At 40.4% G+C, this 14,814-nt stretch overlaps 2 protein-coding genes across 6 annotated transcripts in view; one reads left to right on the forward strand and one right to left on the reverse strand.

Annotated features, from left to right (window-relative positions):
* Positions 1-14,814, reverse strand: part of LOC119484981 (NACHT, LRR and PYD domains-containing protein 12-like) — a 956,516-nt gene that overhangs the window by 582,656 nt on the left and 359,046 nt on the right. The gene's annotated exons all lie outside the window — the stretch shown is intronic.
* Positions 7,719-14,814, forward strand: part of LOC119484993 (CSC1-like protein 2) — a 31,242-nt gene continuing 24,146 nt past the window's right edge. For 3 of the 5 annotated variants that reach the window (XM_037764223.1, XM_037764225.1, XM_037764226.1), the window contains exon 1: positions 7,719-8,128. The gene's annotated coding sequence lies outside the window, so the exon portion shown is untranslated. The remainder of the gene's footprint in view (positions 8,129-14,814) is intronic. The other 2 variants (XM_037764222.1, XM_037764227.1) reach the window with 2 other exon arrangements.

Raw genomic sequence — 14,814 nt, forward strand, 5'->3', positions numbered from 1 at the left:
GCCAAACACATTTGCAAGGGCTCGCACCCTGGTGGAGAGAGCTGGAAAAGATGTGGAGTCTTGTCTGCTGCAAGGCTTTGTGGAGGACAAGGTTTCTTTTGTCCCAGCTATCAAGTTCAGGGACCTCAGGGGCACCAAAAAGGTATGGTGGAATTGAAAGGACTTTGTCCAGGTCCACCTAGGAGACCAACAACCTTCTGCTCTTACCAAAGTGGCAGCCATGACCCTGCAGGCCTGCATGGAACTCGAAAGGCGTTCCCTTGCCTATTCCAGGACCCTGGATAAATACAGGGACCATGGAATGCCATGGATGGAGAAGGTCCTCTCTCGATTGCCAACAGGACTTGGTGGGGACATACTTTTGCAAGTGGTGACCTTTATCAGCTGTGTCGGCTTAATCATGAATGGTGATTTTGTGGAATACAACCACCTCAGGGATCTGCTAACACGCACGGGCCATGTCATGTCACAGGCACAGCTGCAGAAGCTCCAGATCCTTTCCAGGTTCAACCAGCCAAAAGTGTATAATGTCCTGTTCTGGAGGATCCACGAGAGCATCCTCGTCTGTTGCCTCCCACCTGGGGCAAAGTGGCACAAGCCACCAGCACGAGGATGTGCAGGCTGCTGAGGAACAAGATGGGATCAGGCCAATGGTGCAGTCTCCTGCCATGTGCCTGCCTGCAAACAGCTCCAAACGCTGGACAGTGTTGGTGGATTCGTTCATAATCCTGGACCCTCTGGTGAAGCTGGACCAGGCCTACAAGCTCTATGTTTGCAGCTGCAGGGAGCACACCATTCCAGCAAGGACACGTCTCTCCTTCAAGCAAAGGAGATTGAAGATTATGGAGATGTCAAAGAAGTAGACAGTATTGCTTTCATTTTTACACTTTCATTTGATCAATTTTGAGTGTTCCCCAGCTAGAAGCGAGATGACTTTTATTTTTGCTGCATTTTGTTTTAAGTTCTGATTGATGTATCCCAGCCAGAAGCTGGAAGCTACACTGAATTCACGTTATTGTATTATCTTTAGATGTTTAAGTAATAAGTTCAAGTTCTAAAACCATAAAACCAATAAAAAAAAAAATTACCCTAACCACCATCAACCCTAACCCTAACCACCACCACCAACCCTAGCTACCACCATCAACCCTAACCACCATCACCAACCCTAACCCTAACCACCACCATCAACCCTAACCACCATCCCCAACCCTAACCACCACCAACCCTAACTCTAACCACCATCACCAACCCTAACCACCACCACCAACCCTAACCACCATCACCAACCCTAACCACCACCACCAACCCTAACCACCACCACTAACCCTAACCACCATCACCAACCCTAGCCCTAACCACCATCACCAACCCTACCCAGCATCACCAACCCTAACCCTAACCACCATCACCAACCCTAACCCTAACCACCACCACCAACCCTAATCACCATCACCAACCCTAACCCTAACCACCATCATCAACCCTAATCACCAACCCTAACCATCACCAACCCTAACCCTAACCACCACCATCAATCCTAACCACCATCCCCAACCCTAACCCTAACCACCATCACCAACCCTAACCCTAACCACCATCACCAACCCTAACCACCACCATCAACCCTAACCACCATCACCAACCCTAACCACCACCATCAACCCTAACCTCCATCCCCAACCCTAACCACCACCAACCCTAACCCTAACCACCATCACCAACCCTAACCACCACCACCAACCCTAACCCTAAAAACCATCACCAACCCTAACCACCACCACCAACCCTAAACACCACCAACCCTAACCACCACCACTAACCCTAACCACCATCACCAACCCTAGCCCTAACCACCATCACCAACCCTACCCAGCATCACCAACCCTAACCCTAACCACACCACCAACCCTAACCCTAACCACCACCACCATCACCAACCCTAACCCTAACCACCATCATCAACCCTAACCCTAACCACCATCACTAACCCTAACCACCACCATCACCAACCCTAACCACCACCATCACCAACCCTAACCACATCCCTAACCCTAACCACCATCCCCAACCCTAACCACCATCACCAACCCTAACCCTAACCACCATCACCAACCCTAACCACCATCACCAACCCTAACCCTAACCACCATCAACCCTAACCCTAACCACCATCACTAACCCTAACCACCACCATCACCAACCCTAACCACCACCATCAATCCTAACCACCATCCCCAACCCTAACCCTAACCACCATCACCAACCCTAACCCTAACCACCATCACTAACCCTAACCACCATCCCCAACCCTAACCCTAACCACCATCACCAACCCTAACCCTAACCACCACCACCACCAACCCTAACCACCATCACCAACCCTAACCCTAACCACCATCCCCAACCCTAACCAACATCCCTAACCACAATCCCTGACCCTAACCACCATCCCCAACCCTAACCCTAACCACCACCGCCAACCCTAACCACCACCACCAACCCTAACCACCACCACTTACCCTAACCACCACCACCAACCCTAACCCTAACCCCCACCAACCGTAACCCTAACCACCACCTCACGGAGGAGATGCACCAGGAGAGGTCCAACGGAGATCCTTCCACACCGGCCAAGCGGCCGTCATTCACCTGCCGAGTTTAATCTTCCGGACAGACGGAGCGGCCGACCGACCCCACCCGTGGAGAAATGTAAAACTATTGTGACTGACTGCTGTGTGTGTCTCCTCAAACTCTCTGTAGCCCAGTCCACTAGCAGCTCTGAGGAGGACTCTGTAGTCCAGCCAGCAGCCTCTTGTCTCCTGTTTGGTGGTCCTGCAGGTCACAGGGGATTCTACAGCTTCAGAGATCATCAGTTCTGGGAGGTGGCGGCAGCAGGACGGATGACTCTGAAGCAGTGGATGAAGACCTGCATCACCAGGACCACCATCTGGAGGCTGGAGAAGAAGAGGGAGGCCATGCGGGAAGGCCCTTTGCCACCCCCGAAACAGAGGACCTGCCGCCAGTGTGGCCAACACAGGGTGAAAGCAACCGGCCACAGTCTTTACAGAAAGACCAGGGAGACGTTCTGGTCCACATCAGACCCGGAGGGACGGATTGGTCCCTCCGGGTCTGATCTGACCCGGAGGGCGGCACTGTGGTGCAGTGGCTGACTGAGAAGAGAGGAGGCATCACAACAGCAGCACTTTTAAAGTCCTACAGGAGGAAGAAAAATAAATAGATTTCTGTGTATATACAGACGTAGGCAAAATTGTTGGTACTCTTCCGTTAAAGAAAGAAAACCCCACAATGGTCACTGAAATAACTTGAAACTGACAAAAGTAATAATAAATAAAAATTTACTGAAAATTAACTAATGAAAATCAGCTGTTGCTTTTGAATTGTGGTTCGACAGAATCATTTTAAAAAAACAAACTGATGAAACTGGCCTAGACAAAAATGATGGTAGCCCTAGAAAAGATTGAAAATAATTTGACCATAGGGACATATTAAACTAAGGTGTGTCCTGTAATTAGCATCACAGGTGTCTTCAAACTTGTAATCAGTCAGTCTGCCTATTTAAAGGGTGAAAAGTAGTCACTGTGCTGTTTGGTATCATGGTGTGTACCACACTGAACATGGACCACAGAAAGCTAAGGAGAGAGTTGTCTCAGGAGATTAGAAAGAACATTATAGACCTTCATGTTAAAGGTAAAGGCTATAGGACCATCTCCAAGCAGCTTGATGTTCCTGTGACTACAGCTGCACATATTATTCAGAAGTTTAAGGTCCATGGGACTGTAGCCAACCTCCCTGGACGTGGCCGCAAGAGGAAAATTGATGACAAATTGAAGAGACGGATAATACGAATGGTAACCAAAGAGCCCAGAACAACTTCCAAAGAGATTAGAGGTGAACTCCAAGGTCAAGGTACATCAGTGTCAGATCGCACCATCCGTCGCTGTTTGAGCCAAAGTGGACTTAATGGAAGACGACCGAGGAGGACACCACTGTTGAAAGCAAATCATAAAGAAGCGAGACTGGAATTTTCCAAAATGCATATTGACAAGCCACAAAGCTTCTGGGAGAATGTCCTTTGGACAGATGAGACAAAACTGGAGCTTTTTGGCAAGTCACATCAGCTCTATGTTCACAGACGCAAAAATGAAGCATACAAAGAAAAGAACACTGTACCTAATGTGAAACATGGAGGAGGCTCGGTTATGTTATGGGGCTGCTTTGCTGCATCTGGCACAGGGTGTCTTGAATCTGTGCCGGGTACAATGAAATCTCAAGACTATCAAGGCATTCTGGAGCGAAATGTGCTGCCCAGTGTCAGAAAGCTTGGTCTCCGTCGCAGGTCATGGGCCCTCAAACAGGATAATGACCCAAAACACAGCTAAAAACACCCAAGAATGGCTAAGAACAAAACATTGGACTGTTCTGAAGTAGCCTTCTATGAGCCCTGATCTAAATCCTATTGAACATCTGTGGAAGGAGCTGAAACATGCAATCTGGAGAAGGCACCCTTCAAACCTGAGACAGCTGGAGCAGTTTGCTCACGAGGAGTGGGCCAACATACCTGTCAACAGGTGCAGAAGTCTCATTGAGAGTTACAGAAATCGCTTGTTTGCAGTGATTGCCTCAAAAGGTTGTGCAACTAAATATTAAGTTAAGAGTACCATCATTTTTGTCCAGGCCAGTTTCATTAGTTTGTTTTTTAAAATTATTCTGTTGAACCAAAATTCAAAAGCAATGTCTCATTTTCATTAGTTAATTTTCAATACATTTTTATTTATTACTTTTCTCAGTTTCAAGTTATTTCAGTGACCTTTGTGGGTTTTTCTTTCTTTAACGGAAGAGTACCAACAATTTTGCCTACGTCTGTATGTGTGTGTGTGTGTATATAATATATTGTTTTTTTATTTTATATATTTGTTTGATTTCTGATCGCCATGTTTGTATGTTTTTAAAATAAAGTTTTTCATCTTTACAAAACCTCTGACTGGCTATTGGTTCACCTCCAGTATGTGATCATGTAGTTGTAACAGGGTCATTATGTACCCTATGTTTATCTTGTTCTCTGGTTTTTGTAATTACACTAAATGGATGTAGTTGCACTTTATTTTGAAAGGGAGAACCTCTAAACTCCAGGATGTGTTAGGTTCAGAGCCCCTCCTTTGTTTCTTCTTCTGTGGTCCTGACTATAAATCCCCTCTGACCTTAGTACAACTTTCCTGTTGGAGAGGTGGGGGTCATTTCTTTTGTCTGATTTATTATCCTTATCCATCCCATTATTTATCCTACTGTTTTATTTATATTTTTGTTTCTTACCATGTTATAACGTCCATCCCAACATGTCAATATATTTATTTCAATGAACTGGCATTTAGGAATACCGTAGTTGTTTTAAGAGTAAATGCTACTAGTTTAAAGTTATGGCGAGTTAAGCTCACTTCCGTTTTGTATATTGTAATTGTGTGTATAGGAGCTGGAGCGGGCATGAGCTTTGACATGGAGGTTCTGTTTTCCTGTGTGTTTGGCAGAGAAGAAACAGGCCATATATGAAGAGATCCCGGTGTCACGGTGTCCTTTCTAACTAACTAAACAACACAGAAATCCACCGGTTACATAAACACAGTTTATATATCGCAGAACATGAATACAGACGTCATTATTCAACTAAATAAGTACTTTATAGTACAGAAACAACAATGAGCTGTTTTCAAGAGGAGAACAGTGAAAGGAGTTCATCTGTGGGAAGAGTTTAGAAAAGGAAACTAAACTTTAAAAAGGTCACAAATGGGACCTCTGACACTGTGATACACACTGATAATAATACTATTATCATTATTATTATTATATAAATCTATTTATCGGACCTTTGAAGATGAGACCAAGCAGAGTGTTTGCTGGGAAGAGGTGGAGTAAAAAGACACCGTAGTTAAAGACACATATCTGGTGTACTTTTAGTGTGAGACACATTTTTCGGAATTTTTTTGGAAATTCTTCGGACATTTTTTTTTACTTTTAAGGACAATTTTTTGACGTTTTTTAAAAAAACTTTTTTTCGGAAATATTTTCGGACATTTTTTTTTACTTTTAAGGACAATTTTTGGGAAATTTTTTAAAAACTTTTATTCGAAAATCTTTTAAAAACTTTTTTTTCGGAAATTTTTTAAAACCTTTTTTTCGGAAATTTTTTAAAAACAATTTTTGGACATTTTAAAAAATATTTTTTTTTTAAACAATTTTATCGGACACTTGTAAGACATTTTTCGGACATTTTTTAAAACTTTTTTTTAGAAATGTTTTGGACACTTAAAAACTTTTTTTCGGACATTTTGTCGGACATTTTTTGGACTTTTTAGGACATTTTCTGAACAGTTTTTAAAAAACTTTTTTTCGCAAATATTTTCGGACATTTTTTGGATATATTTCGGACATTTGTTTTTTACTTTTTAGGACAATTTTTGGACAATTTTTTTTCGTTTTCTTTTTGGACACTTGTCGGACATTTTTCTTTTTTTTTAAACTTTTTAGAAAAAATTTTGGACATTTTTTTAAAAACTTTTCAGACTTTTGTTTTGGACATTTTGTCAGAAGCAGCATTAGTTCCGCTTTACGGATATTTTTTTTTAAACTTTTTTTTCGGACACTTGTCAGACATTTTTTCGGACATTTTTGAAACTTTTTTTTAGAAGTTTTTTGGACACTTTTAAAAACTTCTTTTTGGACATTTTTAGGACACTTTTCAAAACTTTTTTTCGGACATTTGTTGGACATTTTCTTTTTCTTTTTACTTTTTAGGACAATTTTTGGAAATTTTTTTCAAAAACTTTTTTCGGAAATTTTTTCGCACATTTTTTGGAAATGAAAACTTTTCGGCCATTTTTTCTTTTTTTACTTTTTAGGACAATTTTTGGACATTTTTAAAAAAACTTTTTTCAGACTTTTTTTTAACTATTTCTTTTTCTTAACTTTTTTTCAAACATTATTATTGTAGTTATTATATGTGGAAAATATTTTACCATTATATTTTAATTATATTTTCCATTATTATTATTATTATTTCTGTGAAGGGGCCCGTGTCGGCGCCCTCTGCCGGTGGTTCCTGGCAGCGTAGCAGCAGCTCCAGTTCACCGCCTTCTCTCCTCCTCTCAGCAGCAGAAGCATCATTAGCTCCGCTTTGTCGGACATTTTTTGGACATTTTTTATTTTTATTTTTTAGGACAATTATTGGACTTTTTTTTTTTTAAACTTTTTTTCAGAAATATTTTCGGACATTTTTTGGATATATTTCGGACATTTTATTTTAACTTTTTTTTTGGACACTTGTCGGACATTTTTTTTCTTTTTTTACTTTTTAGGACAATTTTTGGACATTTTTTAAAAAACTTTTTTCCAGACTTTTTTTTGGACATTTTGTCAGATTTTTTTTTTTCTTTCTTTCGGACTTTTTTTTAACTATTTATTTTTCTTAACATTTTTTCAGACATTATTATTGTACTTATTATTATTATATGTTATTACATATTTAACCATTATTTTTTAATTATATTTTTAATTATTATTATTATTATTTCTGTGAATAAAAAAACTCGGTCGATAAATTATAAAAAAAAATAAGAATAACATGTCAAAATAAAAGCGTGAAAGAGTGGGTTTTTATTGTGTTGGCGCCCTCTGCCGGTGGTTCCGGGCAGCGCAGCAGCAGCTCCGGTTCACCGTCTTCTCTCCTCAGCAGCAGCAGCAGCAGCAGCAGCAGCTCCGGTCCTCTCAGCTCCTCTCAGCTCCTCTCAGCTCCTCTCTGTACCGGAGAGACACCGCCTCCATTTTAAACCCGACAGCCGGACTCAGCAGCGGCTCGAGCGGACTCAGCGGCCGGCGGAGGGACACCTTCCTTCCTGCGGAGGGATTCTCTCCCAGTGAGCCCGCGGTGAGGCGGCTGGCTCTAAGTGTGTGTGATGGCGGCGCTGCGGCATCGAGCAGCCGGGGCGGCGGAGCAGCACTGAGGAGATAACAACGATAATACCGGAGAGGAGTTAATAACGGAGACGTTGTTCTGCGGTGAGATCTCCGTGATTTACCGGAGAGAGGACGGGAGGAGGATCTTCTGGTGGTTCAGGTACTGGTACCGGCTTTGGTCCTAATTGGGTTTATTTCTTCTGACGGGGCTTTGGTTTATCATAAGACGGCTTTGTTTGATCTGATCTGCTCAGCGGGATGATTAGCTGCTGTCAGGCCGGAGGAGAGAGGCCGCTGACGGGCCGCTGACGGGCCGCTGTCAGGCCGCTGATCCAGACGGACCGGCGGCCTGACAGCGGCCCGGTGGGTGTCGGTGGTTGTCGGTGGGTGAGTGGGTTGGGGGGTGTCGTTATATAATGTGCGCAGAGGAAACGGAGACCCGTCCGTCCGTCTGTCTGCAGCGGTAATGTGGTTTCACCTCTGACGGACTCACCGACTCTCTAACACCGACACTCCGCTCCGTTAACCGCGCCTCCTCCGGGCCTCATCACGGCTCCTCTCTGCGGCTCTCTGCAGCGGAGGCTCTGGTCGGTTGAGGCCGGACTGCAGGAGCAGCAGGGCCGCTGATTCATCCAGAGACTCGATCAGCTTCACAGACACACTTTAATTGTTATTATTTATCATTTTATTGTGTCCTTTATTTGGTTTTACTCAGACATTTACATAAACATACACATATATAGTGAACCAACATTTCCACTTTTTACAATGAAATTATAGAACATGGAGGTGCTTTTCATGTGAAATAAGATAAAATAAATCATGGTAATAAAACAAATTACATTTAGAAAAAAAGAAAAATTAAACAAAAGAAGGACGTTTTGAGGAAATATACTTTTTCCACTCCTTCCAAATTTCCTCAAATTTAGTTTCTTGAAGCCTCATCGAGAAAGTAATTCTTTCCATTACAAATATTTCATAACACTTTAATTATTATTATAATATAATATATAACACCAGCAGCAGCAGGATAATTATTATAGTTATTAAATCATTAATATGATGCACAGACACCAGTGAGCCAATTAATCCATCGATCAATAATCGATTAATCCTTTAAAGTCACTAAAATAGATCTCTCTGTTTTTATCTTTAATGACTGATGATCAGCTGACACACAGCTGATCAATCACAGCTATCAATCACAGCTGATCAATCACAGAGTTCAAAGGTCACGGTTGTTTATTTATCAGATTTAATTCCAGCAGAGTCACTGGAGATCAAAACCTTCTCTGGTCTCATTTAAACTTCAACAATCCTTAGAAAATATTAATATATATATATATATATATATATATATATACATATATGTATATATATATGTATATATATATATATATATATATATATATATATATATATAAAGGAGGAAATCATACCAGTAAATGATAATCTAAAATAAAAGAGTGCAGCTAAAATAAATATAAACATAAGCAGGAAATGAAATGAGCAGCTGCCTCCATGTCAGACAGGTTTTCATTATATTAAGAAATATTATATTTTAAAAGCAATTCCTAAATTAAAACTAGTCAGAGATTAAAGTTACAGGATGATATATTCCATATCTCTACTCTCTGGTACCTCTCTGACTCAGTGTTTACTGTTCTACAGAGTTCTCAGAACTTAATATAATATAGATATTAATACTATTAATAAGACCCTGAACATACGTAAAAAATATCAATATATATAATATAAATGTATTTTTTTAATTTAACTGAATGTAAACATGATCTAGCATGTATAGGTCAGAATAGTGTGTGTGTGTGTGTATATATAGTGTGTATATACATATATACACACTATATATACACACACAGAGGTGTAACAGTTTGTAAAACAGTAGACAATGACAGACAAAGAGCAGCAGGTTAATCAATAATGAGAATAGTGATTAGTTAGTTCTGAGTTGGAAAATGATCTAATTTAGGGTCAAAGGTCAAGGGTCAAAGGTTGTTTATTTATCAGATATAATTCCATCAGAGTCACTGGAGATAAAAACCTTTTGGTCTCAGGTTAAACTTCAACAATCCTCAGAAAATAGGTTTTTATATATATAAACACGTGGAAATCACACAAGTAAATGTAAAAGCAAAATGATGATCTGGGGCATATACAGTATACACAGTATATGTATATACAGTATATACAGTATATGTATATACTGTATATATGTAGATATGTATATAGAGGGATTAAAATGAGCACTTAAAGGCTAAATGTTTCTGTAGCAGGTAAAGATCTCAGGTCAGCTGCCTCCATGTCAGACAGGTTTTCATTATATTAAGAAATATTATATTTTAAAAGCAATTCCTAAATTAAAACTAGTCAGAGAGTAAAGTTACAGGATGATATATTTCTACTGTCTGGTACCTCTGACTCAGTGTTTACTGTTCTAAAGAGTTCTACGTAGTGTTTACTGTTCTAAAGAGTTCTAAAGAGTTCTACGTAGTGTTTACTGTTCTAAAGAGTTCTAAAGAGTTCTACGTAGTGTTTACTGTTCTAAAGAGTTCTAAAGAGTTCTACGTAGTGTTTACTGTTCTAAAGAGTTCTAAAGAGATCTAAAGAGATCTCAGAAGAGGCAGCTGGTGGAAATGTCCAGTGACCTGCTGCCACAGTGAGGAAATAACTTAATATAATAAAGATATTAATACTATTAATATAGACCCTGAACATACGTAAATATCAAATAGTAATAACTTCCTGTCTGTAACGCCGGCTCAGCACTCTTAAGGTGGACTCTTAAGGTGGACCAGCCTTTCTCCTTAAAGTGAGGAGCCGCTCCTCTCAGTTTTGCTCAGCTTTTTTAATTAATTATTAATATTTCTTTTAACCGTTTAACCAATAGCGTTAATTGGTTTGAAAATGCTTAATATCGGTAAACGGTTAATTATTAACATCTCTATTCCAGAGCGTTAACTACATTAAAGGTTCCATATTGTAAAAAGTGAGCTTTTCATGTTTAAGTGCTATAAAAAATACTGTTAAACTATCACAACGCTCAATATACGGAGAAATACATACACAGCCTGTGTTCAGAAATTGTGCTTTTGAAACAAGCCGTTAGGTTTTCTGTCATGTCATGTTTTTTTGTGATGTCACAAATATACAATATTTAGACCATTACATGGTTTTAAACGTAAACATTCTAAATGTGTCCCAGTTTATTTCCTGTTGCAGTGTATGTGAATGTCATCAGCTGACAGGAAGTAAACATGGAACCAAACTGTTGCCTATCAACGCAATTCCATTGAAATGCACTAAAAGGGAGCATTTCAGACAGAGGTTGAATACAGGAATATTCAGATAGACAGTATGAGGAAAATAAAGTGTTTTTTGAACATTACAGCATGTAAACATGTTCCAGTAGAAACACAAAATACAAGTATGAACCTGAAGATGAGCACGGTGTGGGACCTTAAATGAGACGAAGGGATGGTTTTAATGAAGGATTTAAAATCATTAACATGCTGCTCCACCACAAACACATTATTTTATGAGTCTGGTCCCCACTACCAGATGTTTCAGATCTTACCAGATGTGTAAAATGTGAGAGAGCCCTCACATAACCACGTTGTGTTAAATTGAACAGGTTAGTTCCTGTAGTGTTTGGAGAGAAACAGCAACAGCACACACTAACACATTCATTCATCAACAACAACTAAAAAACACAGAAGTCTCTCTAAATCTCTGAGATCAGACGAGACTTTAGTGTAAACCAACATGGCCGACGACGGGCAGGAAGAATCAGTGATGTTAGTTTTTACTTTGTAGTGAACATTGAGGAAGGATGGACGGATGAAGACACAGAGACACGTTAAATTAAACACTAATCAACACGTTGGTCCTCCATCTCTGAGCTCCATCTCACCACTACTTTATGCTCCACGTTTAGCATTAGCCGTGGTGGTTGTCCTTCCTTCTTTAGTCAGCTTGGTTCTCTATTGGCTGTCGATCTTCAGCATTATTACCGCGGTCCCTCGGTGTTAGTAGTAGGGATGTCACGAGAACCGATACTTCGGTACTAAGTCGATGCCAAAATTCTAAAAACGTGACGCTACTCGTACCGAAGGTACCGTACGATGCCTGAAAGGTCTGAAATGAACACCCGCCAAGCGGTATATGCGGCTGCTTCTGTCCTCTGCTCTCACACACAGCAGCGCCATGCTGCAGCAAGATCCAGAGATGCAGAGATCCTTTATGTTCGAGAAGAGGAGTCACTCGTGAGGGAAAAAACTGAACTGAACAAACTGAATTTCTATCTTTTGTTGCTTATTGCTAAATCTCTGAAAAGTGGTGTTTTTATTTTTTAGTGAACTCTGGACTCTGTATTTCCAGTGAATGTTATTGGGACTTGCATTTGATTATCTTACACTTAACTCCTCAGATCCACTTAGTTTGAACCAATCCAACAGCATCCAGTCAAGTTTCAGGAGAAAACCATTAAGCACTAACGTTATGTTACTGATCACCAGATGGATCCCGTTACTCTGCTGTTAAAATGACGTTACAGTTGGTGAAGAGCTCCTATGGCCCGTTTAGGACTCGAGACCTGAGTTGGGACTTGAGTCACACACTTGAGACTTGCAAAACAATGATTGAACAACTTGGTCCCACCTCTGGTAGCCGTTACCCAGTGAAATGTCACCATGTCAGTGAATTTAAACTACTGCTTGCAATCTGAGGATATATATAGATACATTACATGAGATTTATTGGCATCAAATTTGGTCTCGAGAATCGTGGAAATTCAGTGGTATTGGTATGGAATACTAGATTTATGGCATCGTGACATCCCTAGTTATTAGCGCTGATAGAAGGGAAGGACTCACTGCTGGAGGCCTGCAGCCGACTGATAACACCTCCAGTCAGCTCACAGTGAAGCAGAAGAAAACACTGACCCGGAGTCTGTTCACACTTCACTCAACTCTCACCGTAGAGGTTCAGATGACCTGGAGGGGTGAGGTAGAGACCGGCCTGGAGGTGTGAGGTAGAGACCGGCCTGGAGGTGTGAGGTGGAGACCGGCCTGTAGGAGTGAGGTAGAGAAGGGCTTGGAGGTGTGACGTAGAGACGGGTCTGTAGACAGCAGCCTGATAATCTGAACGCTGGGTTGGTCCTCGCAGGGCGTCGCGTCGCAGAGCCTCTCAGCTGTTATCTTTGAGCTGCAGACGTCAGTCAGCTATCAAAAAATACATTTTCTTTTTTTAGCTGCTCAGTGTTTCCATGTTTCTAAAGTAGGGCTGCCAATCAATTCAAATAGTTAATAATGATTAATCATAAATTAATTGTATCTGTTCTATTAGTCCAGTATTTAATCCTCTTATCAACATGGGAGTGGGTAAATATGCTGCTTTATGCAAATGTATGTATATACGTATTATTGTAAATCAATTAACAACACAAATCAATGACAGATATTGATCCAGAAACCCTCACAGGTACTGCATTTAGCATAAAACTATATGCTCATATCATAACATGGCAAACTGCAGCCCAACAGGCAACGACAGCTGTCAGTGTGTCAGTGTGCTGACTTGACTATGACTTGCCCCCAAACTGCATGTGATTATCATAAAGTGGGCATGTCTGTAAAGGGGAGACTCGTGGGTACCCATAGAACCCATTCACACATCTGGAGGTCAGAGGTCAAGGGACCCCTTTGGAAATGGACATGACAGTTTTTTCCTCGCCAAAATGTAGCGTAAGTTTGGAGCGTTATTTAACCTCCTTCACTACCAGCTAGTCTGACATGGTTGGTACCGATGGATTCATCAGGTTTTATAGTTTACTGTGATACCAGTATCTTCACTCTAGCTTTAAAACTGAGCCGCTACTACTTAAAAACCTAATGAATACTAGTAATGAATAAATACATTTAAAAATAAATTAGAAATTAAAAAAAAGTACATTTAAATTAAAAGAAATAAAAATATGAATTAAAAAACCAAAGGGGAAAATTAAATAGAAGAGTAGATAAATAAATAAGCAAATAAAAACAGAAATATCATATCTTATCATATGTCACATTTTCAATCAATTAATTAATGCCTACATTTAGTTTTAATATTATTTTCTTGTGTATTTAATGGAATATTTATTTATTTATCGAGTCATTTATTTATGTATTTTTTTTTTTATTTTGGCAGGTTTTGTCCTCCATAGTAAACATCTTCACTCTAGCTTTAAAACTGAGCCGCTACAACCTAAAAATCACAAGTTGTGTTGATGCATTAAAGAAGTTAGTGGCGTTATAATGAATTTGCGTTAACGTGTTGTTAACGTGTTGTTATCGTGTTGTTAACGTGTTCTTATCGTGTTATCGTGTTGTTAACGTGTTGTTAACGTGTTAACGTTGACAGACTTATTCTAACGTTAATCTACAAAAAAACGTTAAAGAAGCTTCACCTGATTGTTTAAAAACTATTTAGTTTTTGAATCAGCAGTTCAACAGGAAGCTGTGAGTTTATCAGGGCTGGTGGAGGTCTAACGATGTGTTCACATCAAGAGTGAATCTTCGCCTCTCTTTACTGGCCTGAGTTGGACCGCCGCTATCATCTGTGTTCATTCTCTCTAGATGCTCCGGAGAGGAGGAGGAGCTTGTCTCCACAGATACCAACAACATTTCCTCCATCAACCATGGAAGAAATAACCTCTGTTGCTGCTTTGTACATGTTGGTGAAGTCCCAGATATGTCAGGAAACCAACATCGACGTGTCTGGGTTCATAACGTCCACCCGGCGGCGAGCTGTATTCACATACAGTGACTGTATCTAGCAGCCTCACGT

The sequence above is a fragment of the Sebastes umbrosus genome, chromosome 3, assembly GCF_015220745.1.
Source record: "Sebastes umbrosus isolate fSebUmb1 chromosome 3, fSebUmb1.pri, whole genome shotgun sequence".
Taxonomy (NCBI): Eukaryota; Metazoa; Chordata; class Actinopteri; order Perciformes; family Sebastidae; genus Sebastes; species Sebastes umbrosus.